Below are 15,623 nucleotides of genomic sequence, written 5' to 3' on the forward strand. Positions count from 1 at the left end.
AACAAAAAAAACAGAGATATTGAAATTTAAACTCAACAATTATTACCTTGACATTGAGTACAGAAATGTCAGAAGAAAATAAAAAAACAATTGCGAATTAATCATGAAGAAGCGAGTGTCTTGTCATGGAAGAAAACATTTTGAAGATTATTAAAAGTTTAAGGAACTTTTTTTAATCAAAAGTAATAAAATCACCAAATTTTTTACAAGTCCATGTAATTTATCTCGAAAAAGTGCAGTTTAATTTTCGGTCGAATAATTTTTTTTAACATTTTAAAATTAAATTTGAAAATGTAGGTGACATTTAAAGAAGAACGGAAGAGAGAGCTTCGCTATCTCTTCTATAAAACTGGTATCGGCAGAGAAAGAGAGAGAGAATAAGCATACGTTCTCTGAGTCTATAGAGTGGTTTTGTTTCTGTTCTAGTCTAATCTATTGTCTAGAACACAAACAAAACCACTCTATAGACTATAGATTAGACTATAAATTAGGCTATATATTAGACTATAGATTAAACTATAGATTAGAACACAAACAAAACCACTCTATAGACTATAGATTAGACTATAAATTAGGCTATAAATTAGACTATAGATTAAACTATAGACTAGACTAGACTATAGACTAGACTATAGACTAGACTATAGACTAGACTATAGACTAGACTATAGACTAGACTATAGACTAGACTATAGACTAGACTATAGACTAGACTAAAGACTAGACTATAGACTAGACTATAGACTAGACTATAGACTAGACTATAGACTAGACTATATACTAGACTAAAGACTAGACTATAGACTAGACTATAGACTAGACTATAGACTAGACTATAGACTAGACTATAGACTAGACTATAGACTAGACTATAGACCAGACTATAGACTAGACTATAGACCAGACTATAGACTAGACTATAGACTAGACTATAGACTAGATAGACTAGACTATAGACTAGACTATAGACTAGACTATAGACTAGACTATAGACTAGACTATAGACTAGACTATAGACTAGACTATAGACTAGACTATAGACTAGACTATAGACTAGACTATAGACTAGACTATAGACTAGACTATAGACTAGACTATAGACTAGACTATAGACTAGACTATAGACTAGACTATAGACTAACTATAGACTAGACTATAGACTAGACTATAGACTAGGCTATACTAGACTATAGACTAGACTATAGACTAGACTATAGACTAGACTATAGACTAGACTATAGACTACGCTATATACTAGACTATAGACTAGACTATAGATAGACTATAGACTAGACTATAGACTAGACTATAGACTAGACTATAGACTAGACTATAGACTAGACTATAGACTAGACTATAGACTAGACTATAGACTAGACTATAGACTAGACTATAGACTAGACTATAGACTAGACTATAGACTAGACTATAGACTAGACTATAGACTAGACTATAGACTAGACTATAGACTAGACTATAGACTAGACTATAGACTAGACTATAGACTAGACTATAGACTAGACTATAGACTAGACTATAGACTAGACTATAGACTAGACTATAGACTAGACTATAGACTAGACTATAGACTAGACTATAGACTAGACTATAGACTAGACTATAGACTAGACTATAGACTAGACTATAGACTAGACTATAGACTAGACTATAGACTAGACTATAGACCAGACTATAGACTAGACTATAGACTAGACTATAGACTAGACTATAGACTAGACTATAGACTAGACTATAGACTAGACTATAGACTAGACTATAGACTAGACTATAGACTAGACTATAGACTAGACTATAGACCTAGACTATAGACCAGACTATAGACTAGACTATAGACTAGACTATAGACTAGACTATAGACTAGACTATAGACTAGACTATAGACTAGACTATAGACTAGACTATAGACTAGACTATAGACTAGACTATAGACTAGACTAAAGACTATACTATAGACTAGACTATAGACTAGACTATAGACTAGACTATAGACTAGACCATAGACTAGACTATGGACTAGACTATGGACTAGACTATGGACTAGACTATGGACTAGACTATAGACTAGACTATAGACTAGACTAGTCCATAGACTTATACATAGAATTGTCAATAGACTAGTCAATAGACTAGTCAATAGAATTAACAATAGACTTGTCAATAGTCTAGTCCAAAGACTTGTCAATAGTCTAGTCCACAAACTTGTCAATAGACTAGTCCATAGACTTGTCAATAGACTAGTACATAGACTTGTCCATAGACTTGTCAATAGACTAGTCCATAGAGTTGTCAATAGACTATTGCATAGACTTGTCAATAGACTATTCCATCGACTAGTCAATAGACTATTCCATAGAATTGTCCATATACTTGTCAATAGACTGAGCCATATACTTGTCAATAGACTGAGCCATAAACTTGTCAATAGACTAGTACCACATACTTGTCAAAAGACTATTCCACAGACTTGTCAATAGACTAGTCCATAGATTTGTCAATAGACTAGTCCATAGACTTGTTAATAGACTCGTCCATCTACTTGTCAAAAGACTAGTCCATAGACTTCTCAATACACTAGTCCGTAGACTACATCAATATTAAATTAATATGGTTATCAACCACAGATCCAAACAAAGTATTTGCATTAAAAAACATTAAAAACCATTCAATAAAAGTTTTACCACAACATTTATCCTTCATTTAAATAATCATATCTTTAGTTATTTCTTTTTTTTTTCTATAAATATATTTGCAATTGTATTTCTCTGGTGGATAAGAATTTATAAGTACATTCTATGACCCTCATGTAGACCACATGACCACAAAAGATTTAATAAATTATTACATGAGCAACAAGTTAAAACTCATTGAATGAAGAAAATCTTTTCAATTTACAAAACAATTTTTCAATTAGTGAACAAAGACATAAAAAAATGTGCACAAATAACAATAAAAAACTGTAATAATAAATAATAAAAAAATAGTAATACAAAAGTAAGTTGAACTATTATAAAAATTAATTGAAATGATGTTCATTTTATTCTTTAGTTTTATGGGAATTTACTTTAAATCTTGTGATATTTCTTAATATAGATTAAAGACCAAACGCGAGAACGGATAGTATTCGGAAAGAAACAATCTATCTCAATCCGATTCTTAGTTACTTTCTTAATATAATATTTTCTCAGAGAGTAGATGCTGGCAACTCTAACTAGTGTCCATTACAATTTAGTTTGAACGGACATTTTTGTTTTGTCATCTTAATGATTAATATTTTACATAACTCATATTATAAATTAATTAATAATTAATAAATTAATTTACCTTTAATTTGTTTATAATAGCCATTGAAAACGTCTTTGGACTTTCAATTCATTGTTCAATTGAAGTAATTAAAGTTGACTTTGATCTACGATGAAAAGAATTAAAAATAATAATTTGTTAATAATCAAATAATAAAAAACAAATTATAAAAATATTTTTTAATTGTATGTAATCTTTAAATAAGTAAAATTAATTATCTTTGGTTTAAGATTAAGGTTGAACACCTAAAGGTGAACATAAAGCTAAAAGCGCAATGACTTATGTCAAAATAGATTGTTCTGAACTTGTCGGTTGAATGGATTGTACAGATTCTATAGTGTTTATAATGATTCCATTTAATTTCTCTTTTATTTACATTTTGCTTGCAAATTTTGACATCCAAAGTTACAATGATGCAGTATTCCTTGGTGCCCTTTCTCCACTATAGACTACACTATAGTCTAGTCTATAGTCTAGTCTATAGTCTAGTCTATAGTCTATAGTCTAGTCTATAGTCTAGTCTATAGTCTAGTCTAGTCTATAGTCTAGTCTATAGTCTAGTCTATAGTCTAGTCTAGTCTATAGTCTAGTCTATAGTCTAGTCTATAGTCTAGTCTATAGTCTAGTCTATAGTCTAGTCTATAGTCTAGTCTATAGTCCAGTCTATAGTCTAGTCATAGTATAGTCTATAGTCTAGTCTATAGTCTAGTCTATAGTCTAGTCTATAGTCTAGTCTATAGTCTAGTCTATAGTCTAGTCTATAGTCTAGTCTATAGTCTAGTCTATAGTCTAGTCTATAGTCTAGTCTATAGTCTAGTCTATAGTCTAGTCTATAGTCTAGTCTATAGTCTAGTCTATAGTCTAGTATAGTCTAGTCTATAGTCTAGTCTATAGTCTAGTCTATAGTCTAGTCTATAGTCTAGTCTATAGTCTAGTCTATAGTCTAGTCTATAGTCTAGTCTATAGTCTAGTCTATAGTCTAGTCTATAGTCTAGTCTATAGTCTAGTCTATAGTCTAGTCTATAGTCTAGTCTATAGTCTTCTATAGTCTAGTCTATAGTCTAGTCTATAGTCTAGTCTATAGTCTAGTCTATAGTCTAGTCTATAGTCTAGTCTATAGTCTAGTCTATAGTCTAGTCTATAGGTCTAGTCTATAGTATAGTCTATAGTCTAGTCTAGTCTAGTCTATAGTCTATAGTCTATAGTCTAGTCTATAGTTCTAGTCTATAGTCTAGTCTATAGTCTAGTCTATAGTCTAGTCTATAGTCTAGTCTATAGTCTAGTCTATAGTCTAGTCTATAGTCTAGTCTATAGTCTAGTCTATAGTCTAGTCTATAGTCTAGTCTATAGTCTAGTCTATAGTCTAGTCATAGTCTAGTCTATAGTCTAGTCTATAGTCTAGTCTATAGTCTAGTCTATAGTCTAGTCTATAGTCTAGTCTATAGTCTAGTCTATAGTCTAGTCTATAGTCTAGTCTATAGTCTAGTCTATAGTCTAGGTCTATAGTCTAGTCTATAGTCTAGTCTATAGTCTAGTCTATAGTCTAGTCTATAGTCTAGTTATAGTCTAGTCTATAGTCTAGTCTATAGTCTAGTCTATAGTCTAGTCTATAGTCTAGTCTATAGTCTAGTCTATAGTCTAGTCTATAGTCTAGTCTATAGTCTAGTCTATAGTCTAGTCTATAGTCTAGTCTATAGTCTAGTCTATAGTCTAGTCTATAGTCTAGTCTATAGTCTAGTCTATAGTCTAGTCTATAGTCTAGTCTATAGTCTAGTCTATAGTCTAGTCTATAGTCTAGTCTATAGTCTAGTCTATAGTCTAGTCTATAGTCTAGTTTATAGTCTAGTCTATAGTCTAGTCTATAGTCTAGTCTATAGTCTAGTCCTATAGTCTAGTCTATAGTCTAGTCTATAGTCTAGTCTATAGTCTAGTCTATAGTCTAGTCTATAGTCTAGTCTATAGTCTAGTCTATAGTCTAGTCTATAGTCTAGTCTATAGTCTAGTCTATAGTCTAGCCTATATTCTAGTCTATAGTCTAGTCTATAGTCTAGTCTATAGTCTAGTCTATAGTCTAGTCTATAGTCTAGTCTATAGTCTAGTCTATAGTCAGTCTATAGTCTAGTCTATAGTCTAGTCTGTAGTCTAGTCTATAGTCTAGTCTATAGTCTAGTCTACAGTCTAGTCTACAGTCTAGTCTATAGTCTAGTCTATAGTCTAGTCTATAGTCTAGTCTATAGTCTAGTCTATAGTCTAGTATATAGTCTAGTCTATAGTCTACACTATAGTCTAGTCTATAGTCTAGTCTATAGTCTAGTCTATAGTCTAGTCTATAGTCTAGTCTATAGTCTAGTCTATAGTATAGTCTATAGTCTAGTCTATAGTCTATAGTCAAGTCTATAGTTTAGTCTATAGTCTAGTCTATAGTCTAGTCTATAGTCAAGTCTATAGTCTAGTCTATAGTTTAGTCTATAGTCTAGTCTATAGTCTAGTCTATAGTCTAGTCTATAGTCTAGTCTATAGTTTAGTCTATAGTCTAGTCTATAGTCTAGTCTATAGTCTAGTCTATAATCTAGTCTATAGTCTAGTCTATAGTCTAGTCGATAGTCTAGTCGATAGTCTAGTCTATAGTCTAGTCGGTAGTCTAGTCTACAGTCTAGTCTATAGTCTAGTCTATAGTCTAGTCTATAGTCTAGTCTATAGTCTAGTCTATAGTCTAGTTTATAGTCTAGTCTATAGTCTAGTCTATAGTCTAGTTTATAGTCTAGTCTATAGTCTAGTCTATAGTCTAGTCTATAGTCTAGTCTATAGTCTAGTCTATAGTCTAGTCTATAGTCTAGTCTATAGTATAGTCTATAGTCTAGTCTATAGTCTATAGTCAAGTCTATAGTTTAGTCTATAGTCTAGTCTATAGTCTAGTCTATAGTCAAGTCTATAGTCTAGTCTATAGTTTAGTCTATAGTCTAGTCTATAGTCTAGTCTATAGTCTAGTCTATAGTCTAGTCTATAGTCTAGTCTATAGTTTAGTCTATAATCTAGTCTATAGTCTAGTCTATAGTCTAGTCTATAGTCTAGTCTATAATCTAGTCTATAGTCTAGTCTATAGTCTAGTCGATAGTCTAGTCTATAGTCTAGTCGGTAGTCTAGTCTATAGTCTAGTCTGCAGTCTAGTCTATAGTCTAGTCTATAGTCTAGTCTATAGTCTAGTCTATAGTCTAGTCTATAGTCTAGTCTATAGTCTAGTCTATAGTCTAGTCTACAGTCTAGTCTATAGTCTAGTCTATAGTCTAGTCTATAGTCTAGTCTACGGTCTAGTCTATAGTCTAGTCTATAGTCTAGTCTATAGTCTAGTCTATAGTTTAGTCTATAGTCTAGTCTATAGTCTAGTCTATAGTCTAGTCTATAGTCTAGTCTATAGTTTAGTCTATAGTCTAGTCTATAGTCTAGTCTATAGTCTAGTCTATAGTCTAGTCTATAATCTAGTCTATAGTCTAGTCTATAGTCTAGTCGATAGTCTAGTCGATAGTCTAGTCTATAGTCTAGTCGGTAGTCTAGTCTATAGTCTAGTCGGTAGTCTAGTCTATAGTCTAGTCTGCAGTCTAGTCTATAGTCTAGTCTGCAGTCTAGTCTAGTCTATAGTCTAGTCTATAGCCTAGTCTATAGTCTAGTCTATAGTCTAGTCTATAGTCTAGTCTATAGTCTAGTCTATAGTATAATCTGTAATCTAGTCTACAGTCTAGTCTACAGTCTAGTCTACAGTCAAATCTAGTATCTAGTTTATAGACTATATACTAGACTATAGACTAGTCTATAGTCTAGTCTATAGTCTAGTCTATAGTCTAGTCTATAGTCTAGTCTATAGTCTATAAACTAGATACTAGATTTGATTTATTATTTCAAAATAGAGGACTTTTCAAATATATACAGTCCTCAAGGTTATTTAAGCCGATAACTGAAAGTTGACATTCATGTTATTACAAATTAATTTGATTAAGTTAAACTTTCAAGTGCAATCAGTGTTACTTTTTTTAAATAAAAATCCAAGAATTCAATGAATTTTCCATTTTCATTTATTAACAAAAATGTGTAAGACAAAATAGATACAAAACGAAAAACAACAGAATAACATGCGCATGATGAAAAAAAAATAGAAAAAAACAACGTCAATAATATTAATGTCAAAAAAATTGTAGACACAACGTAATATTTTGTTTTTCATGTTGTTTACATAAGAGAATCTTGTTCATTCATTCATTCATTCATTCATTCATTTATTTTCCTTTGTATTTGATTTCGATTTTTTGTTCGATTTGCCTCTATTATACAATAAAATACTGTTTGTAGAAGAAGAGACTGAGAAAAAGATATTGCAAAGAAGACGAAGATGAAAAACAACAAATAATATTGTTGTTTATGCTTAAATTCATCAACTGACAACTAAACAGTCACTAGCAATTGATTAACATTTAAATGATCGAACGTATAAATGAACGAACGACGAACGCCCACACATGTGAATAAAACAACAACAAGAAAATATTCATTTAAACATAATAAAATTTAGATTTAGCCTTTTTTTTTTTGCTTTTGGTTTTGTTTTTATTTCTTTTATAACGTGTATTCATCATCATTTTATGAATTGAAAACAACTGGTTTTTTTATTATTGTTATAGTTTTTTTCGGATATCATTTTGTGAATTAAAACATTAACGGATATTAACAACAACAACAAATAATGACAGTAATAACATCTACAGCAACACAAATATATAGATTACAAAATCTATATAGAGAAAAAGATTCCAAATCTGATTTTATTATTTTTGTTTATGTAGTGGTAGAATTAATGTTAACTAGAATTTAAATAATAATAACAACAACATTACCATTAAATAAGAGTAATATAATATAAAAAATTGAGTAATAAAACTATCGTCATTTGGGAAGTAAAATACAACAAAAATCAAAACATCTAACTGGTTATGAAATCTTTACATCCAGGGCTGGGGGACTATAATTACATTTAATTGTATTGAATTTTCAATTGGAGGTTTTGCTTTTATTAAGGAACTATAAAATTTAATTCAATTGTTTGTTTGTAAAATGGAAAATTACAGAAAATTATTACAAAGGAAATACTTAAAGCTTGTTTAAAAAAGAGTTATGAAAATTATGCATAATTATCTATGTAATAAGTTTTTATAGGATTAAACATTTAGGGCGATACAATAAATATCCGAATGAATCTTTTTCTATATTTGTAATTTATGAAAAGTCGACTTTCCGATTTTTTGTAATTTATATAAAACGTTGAGAAATCGATCAAGTCCATAGACTAGACTATAGACTAGATCATAGACTAGACTATAGACTAGACTATAGACTAGACTATAAACTAGACTATAGACTAGACTATAGACTAGACTATAGACTAGACTATAGACTAGACTATAGACTAGACTATAGACTAGACTATAGACTAGACTATAGACTAGACTATAGACTAGACTATAGACTAGACTATAGACTAGACTATAGACTAGACTATAGACTAGACTATAGACTAGACTAGACTATATAGACTAGACTATAGACTAGACTATAGACTAGACTATAGACTAGACTATAGACTAGACTATAGACTAGACTATAGACTAGACTATAGACTAGACTATAGACTAGACTATAGACTAGACTATAGACTAGACTATAGACTAGACTATAGACTAGATAGACTAGACTATCGACTAGACTATCGACTAGACTATAGACTAGACTATAGACTAGACTATCGACTAGACTATAGACTAGACTATAGACTAGACTATAGACTAGACTATAGACTAGACTATAGACTAGACTATAGACTAGACTATAGACTAGACTATAGACGACTATAGACTAGACTAGATATAGAGACTATATAGACTAGACTATAGACTAGACTATAGACTAGACTATATAGACTAGACTATATGACTAGACTATATAGACTAGACTATATAGACTAGACTATAGACTAGACTATAGACTAGACTATAGACTAGACTATAGACTAGACTATAGACTAGACTATAGACTAGACTATAGACTAGACTATAGATAGACTATAGACTAGACTATAGACTAGACTATAGACTAGACTATAGACTAGACTATAGACTAGACTATAGACTAGACTATAGACTAGACTAGACTAGACTATAGACTAGACTATAGACTAGACTATAGACTAGACTATAGACTAGACTATAGACTAGACTATAGACTAGACTATAGACTAGACTATAGACTAGACTATAGACTAGACTATAGACTAGACTATAGACTAGACTATAGACTAGACTATAGACTAGACTATAGACTAGACTATAGACTAGACTATAGACTAGACTATAGACTAGACTATAGACTAGACTATAGACTAGACTATAGACTAGACTATAGATAGACTATAGACTAGACTATAGACTAGACTATAGACTAGACTAGACTCTATAGACTAGACTATAGACTAGACTATAGACTAGACTATAGACTAGACTATAGACTAGACTATAGACTAGACTATAGACTAGACTATAGACTAGACTATAGACTAGACTATAGACTAGACTATAGACTAGACTATACTATAGACTAGACTATAGACTAGGACTATAGGACTAGACTATAGACTAGACTATAGACTAGACTATAGAATAGACTATAGACTAGGACTATAGACTAGACTATAGACTAGACGTATAGACTAGACTATAGACTAGACTATAGACTAGACTATGACTAGACAAGACTAGACTATAGACTAGACTATAGACTTAGAATATAGACTTAGGACTATAGACTAGACTATAGACTAGACTCTAGACTCGGGACTATAGACTAGACTATAGGACTAGACTTCTTAGACTAGGACTATAGGACTAGACTATAGACTAGACTATAGACTAGACTAATAGACTCGGACTATAGACTTAGACTATTAGACTAGACTATAGACTAGACTATAGACTAGACTATAGACTAGACTATAGACTAGACTAGACTTAATAGAATAGACTAGACTTATAGACTAGACTATAGACCTTAGACTATAGACTAGACTATAGACTAGACTTATTTAGACTAGACTATGACTAGGACTATAGACTAGATATAGACTAGACTATATGACTAGACTATAGACTAGACTAGACTATAGACTAGACTATAGACTAGACTATAGACTAGACTATAGACTAGCCTATAGACTAGACTATAGACTAGACTATAGACTAGACTATAGACTAGACTATAGACTAGACTATAGACTAGACTATAGACTAGACTATAGACTAGACTATAGACTAGACTATAGACTAGACTATAGACTAGACTATAGACTAGACTATAGACTATAGACTAGACTATAGACTAGACTATAGACTAGACTATAGACTAGACTATAGACTAGACTAGACTATAGACTATAGACTAGACTAGACTAGACTAGACTATAGACTAGACTAGACTATAGACTAGACAATAGACTAGACTAGACTATAGACTAGCTATAGACTATAGACTAGACTAGACTAGACTATAGACTAGACTATAGACTAGACTATAGACTAGACTAGACTATAGACTAGACTAGACTATAGACTAGACTATAGACTAGACTATAGACTATAGACTAGACTATAGACTAGACTATAGACTAGACTATAGACTAGATAGACTAGACTATTGACTAGACTATAGACTAGACTATAGACTAGACTATAGACTAGACTATAGACTAGACTATAGACTAGACTATAGACTAGACTATAGACTAGACTATAGAGACTATAGACTAGACTATAGACTAGACTATAGACTAGACTATAGACTAGACTATAGACTAGACTATAGACTAGACTATAGACTAGACTATAGACTAGACTATAGACTAGACTATAGACTAGACTATAGACTAGACTATAGACTAGACTATAGACTAGACTATAGACTAGACTATAGACTAGACTAGACTAGACTATAGACTAGACTATAGACTACTATAGACTAGACTATAGACTAGACTATAGACTAGACTATAGGCTAGACTATAGACTAGACTATAGCTAGACTATAGACTAGACTATAGACTAGACTATAGACTAGACTATAGACTAGACTATAGACTAGACTATAGACTAGACTATAGACTAGATAGACTAGACTATAGACTAGACTATAGACCAGACTATAGACTAGACTATAGACTAGACTATAGACTAGACTATAGACTCGAACTATAGACTAGACTATAGGCTGACTACTAGACTAGACTATAGACTAACTATAGACTAGGACTATAGACTAGACTATAGAATAACTATAGACTAGACTATAGACTAGACTATAGACTAGACTATAGCCTAGACTATAGACTAGAACTATAGACTAGGACTATAGACTAGACTATAGACTAGACTATAGACTAGACATAGACTAGACTGTAGACTAGACTGTAGACTAGACTGTAGGACTAGAGTATAGACTAGACTGTAGACTAGACTGTAGACTAGACAATGACTAGACAATAGACTAGACTATAGACCAGACTATAGACCTAGACTATACACTAGACTATAGACTATACTATAACTAAACTATACCATAGACTAAACTATAGACTTGACTAGACTTTAGTTCAACATTCCCTTTTGTACCAAACATATGGAAAAATCTTTAGTATACTTCCCTTTATAGTCATGTAGCATTCAAAAACCGCTAAATTGACAACTCTCTTACTAAAAACAAGATGGACTAAAAAGGAAAGAGAGAAAAAATGCTTGCAAGAGTGAGAAATGCATAAATAATTACAATAAAAACAACCAACAAAATAAAATATTATGTGGGCGAGAATCGAATTCATTGAAGGAAATCAAAAAAATACATTTTAGTGGGAATATTTTTGTTGTTGCTGTTGTTTACCTGTTAATTTTATAACCAAATAAAGGTGTCACACACGTCAATACGTAGAATACGGTCAGTAATTTAAATAAAAAAGGTGATTTTTTTCTAAAACGTATTTCTCCATTTAATAGTGAATCGTAGACCAACGTCATTTTATTTCAATTTTATACCAAGTTGGGTTTCTTTTTTCAAAAAGAAAAAAACAAGTTCGTTTTTATTTTAAATACCTATAAAAAGTGAAAAACTTGATTTGTTTCAGTTTTATTTTAATTGTTGTTGTTTTTGTAGTTGTTTAATTTTTATGTATATTTCTTCTAATTTCCATAATTGCACTAGTCTAGTTGACTGTCTGTCTGGCAGTTTGCTATAAATGCATGAGTGTTTGTATGTGTGTCTGTCTGACTGACTGACTGCTTGTCTTTGTTTGGCGGTTTTGCACTCATGTTGTTGTTGTTTGGTTAGTGTATTTGTTTGTGTTTGTTTAAATGTAAATTTTTTTCAAAATCTAGACATTATGCCTGCACCATACAACAGCAATTGAGTGAGAAAGACACTTCTACTTCCCGCTTGCCCTCTTATTGGTGCTAAAATGTCTGGTGGCAAAAATTGTTGACTAAAAACGAAATTAAATAAGAATTTTAAAATAAAAATAATAAAATAAAATGAAACAAAATGAAATAAATGCACGCAATAACTAATTACAGCTGTTGTTGTATTTTGTTTTTGTTTTTTTTCTTTTAACACAACAGCGTAAAAATGACAGACAAGCTGACTATAATACATCATAAACATATTTATATTGTAGTTGTTGCTGTTATCGTTTGTTTTTAATAATTTCTTTTCTTATATTTTATTTATAAATAAAAAGTACACAAAATGCATACAATATTTCATTTATATTCAACACTTCCCCCTCTTCACACACCCCTTTAGTTCAAACACATGTTATAAAATTGTCTGTATATGACAACTGCACGTGTGAATGTTTGTTTTTTCTTTGTTTTTTTCTTATTTTGACATAAAATAGAAAATGTTAAATAAAGAAAAGAAACATTGATATGATTATTATGTTATGACTCTGACTTGTCTGGTAATACTTTGCACTATGGCTTTATAAATAGTATTTCTTCTTTCTTAACAATAATTTATTATTTAACATTTAAAACAAACAAAGTTTAAAATGTTTAATTATGGGATTTCCCCACAATAAAGACAAACAAACACAAATGATAAAAGGTTAAAGAGCCGTTAAACTTGTTGCTGATTAATTTGACAAATGAGCGATTAAAATCTGGATTATTTAATTAAATATGAAACAAGAATGAAAATAGAGTTAACATTAAACTTTTAAAGAAATTCTAGAAAATTTTATGAAAATAAAGAAATTAAAACATTTCTACAATTTTTTTGCACTTATTCTTAAGAAAAAAACTTTTCGAAATTTGCTTGAAAATGTAGAACTTTATGAATTTTTTAAATAAAATTTAAAAATTTAGTCTATAGTATAGTCTATAGTATAGTCTATGGTCTAGTCTATAGTCTAGTCTATAGTCTAGTCTATAGTTTAGTCTATGGTCTAGTCTGTAGTCTAGTCTATAGTCTAGTCCATAGTCTAGTCTATAGTCTAGTCTATAGTCTAGTCTATAGTCTAGTCTATAGTCTAGTCTATAGTCTAGTCTATAGTCTAGTCTATAGTCTAGTCTATAGTCTAGTCTATAGTCTAGTCTATAGTCTAGTCTATAGTCTAGTCTATAGTCTAGTCTATAGTCTAGTCTATAGTCTAGTCTATAGTCTAGTCTATAGTCTAGTCTATAGTCTAGTCTATAGTCTAGTCTATAGTCTAGTCTATAGTCTAGTCTAGTCTATAGTCTAGTCTATAGTCTAGTCTATAGTCTAGTCTATAGTCTAGTCTATAGTCTAGTCTATAGTCTAGTCTATAGTCTAGTCTATAGTCTAGTCTATAGTCTAGTCTATAGTCTAGTCTAGTCTAGTCTATAGTCTAGTCTATAGTCTAGTCTATAGTCTAGTCTATAGTCTAGTCTATAGTCTAGTCTATAGTCTAGTCTATAGTCTAGTCTATAGTCTAGTCTATAGTCTAGTCTATAGTCTAGTCTATAGTCTAGTCTATAGTCTAGTCTATAGTCTAGTCTATAGTCTAGTCTATAGTCTAGTCTATAGTCTAGTCTATAGTCTAGTCTATAGTCTAGTCTATAGTCTAGTCTATAGTCTAGTCTATAGTCTAGTCTATAGTCTAGTCTATAGTCTAGTCTATAGTCTAGTCTATAGTCTAGTCTATAGTCTAGTCTATAGTCTAGTCTAGTCTAGTCTATAGTCTAGTCTAGTCTATAGTCTAGTCTATAGTCTAGTCTATAGTCTAGTCTATAGTCTAGTCTATAGTCTAGTCTATAGTCAAGTCTATAGTCTAGTCTATAGTCTAGTCTATAGTCTAGTCTATGGTCTAGTCTATAGTCTAGTCTATAGTCTAGTCTATAGTCTAGTCTATAGTCTAGTCTATAGTCTAGTCTATAGTCTAGTCTATAGTCTAGTCTATAGCCTAGTCTATAGCCTATAGTCTAGTCTATAGTCTAGTCTATAGTCTAGTCTGTAGTCTAGTCTATAGTCTAGTATATAGTCTAGTCTATAGTCTAGTCTATAGTCTAGTCTATAGTCTAGTCTATAGTCTAGTATATAGTCTAGTCTATAGTCTAGTCTATAGTCTAGTCTATAGTCTAGTCTATAGTCTAGTCTATAGTCTAGTCTATAATCTAGTCTATAGTCTTGCTTATCCCTCTTCATTTTCTACGTTTTACTCTAACACATGATATATTTTTAAAAAACTTTTTTAGTGATTTTCTAAAATTAATTAAATTCAATTTAATTTGTTTTCAAAAATTCATAATTTTTGTTTCAAACTATATTTCCTACACTAAATATTAATAATTGTTTTTGATTTTTTCTTTATTTTTCAATTAATCACTTGATTTTTGTTTTACCACTCACTATTGAGTTCTTCTAGTACACTCGATATGATAAGAATGAACATAAAAAACAAAAATAAAAACAAATAAATAAAAAAAAACATCAAAATAATAATCATACAACACTTGTTAAATTTATAAATGAAATATTACGTATGTATTTCTTAACGATTTTAAATAGAACAAAAACAAAATCATAAAAAAAACTTAAATATAGAATTTATAGCCAAAGACATACAGACGACAGGTATTAATGAAATGAATTTTCAGCACAAACATCTGCACCAGGAAAGTCTTTTAATGTTTTAAGATTTCTATAATACAAATAATATAGTCAGACGATTTTGATTTTGAAAAAATAATGAATGTATGTGTTAT

At 30.6% G+C, this 15,623-nt stretch overlaps 1 protein-coding gene across 8 annotated transcripts in view; it reads right to left on the minus strand.

Moving 5' to 3' along the window:
• Positions 1 to 15,623, minus strand: part of LOC119607995 (leucine-rich repeats and immunoglobulin-like domains protein 3) — a 77,999-nt gene that overhangs the window by 25,021 nt on the left and 37,355 nt on the right. For all 8 annotated transcript variants that reach the window (XM_037962191.1, XM_037962185.1, XM_037962192.1 and 5 more), the window contains one exon: positions 3,343 to 3,427. The gene's annotated coding sequence lies outside the window, so the exon portion shown is untranslated. The remainder of the gene's footprint in view (positions 1 to 3,342; positions 3,428 to 15,623) is intronic.

The sequence above is a fragment of the Lucilia sericata genome, unplaced genomic scaffold (genome assembly GCF_015586225.1).
Source record: "Lucilia sericata isolate MDLA Ls3-8-SP2 unplaced genomic scaffold, ASM1558622v1 Contig000772F_arrow, whole genome shotgun sequence".
Classification (NCBI taxonomy): Eukaryota; Metazoa; Arthropoda; class Insecta; order Diptera; family Calliphoridae; genus Lucilia; species Lucilia sericata.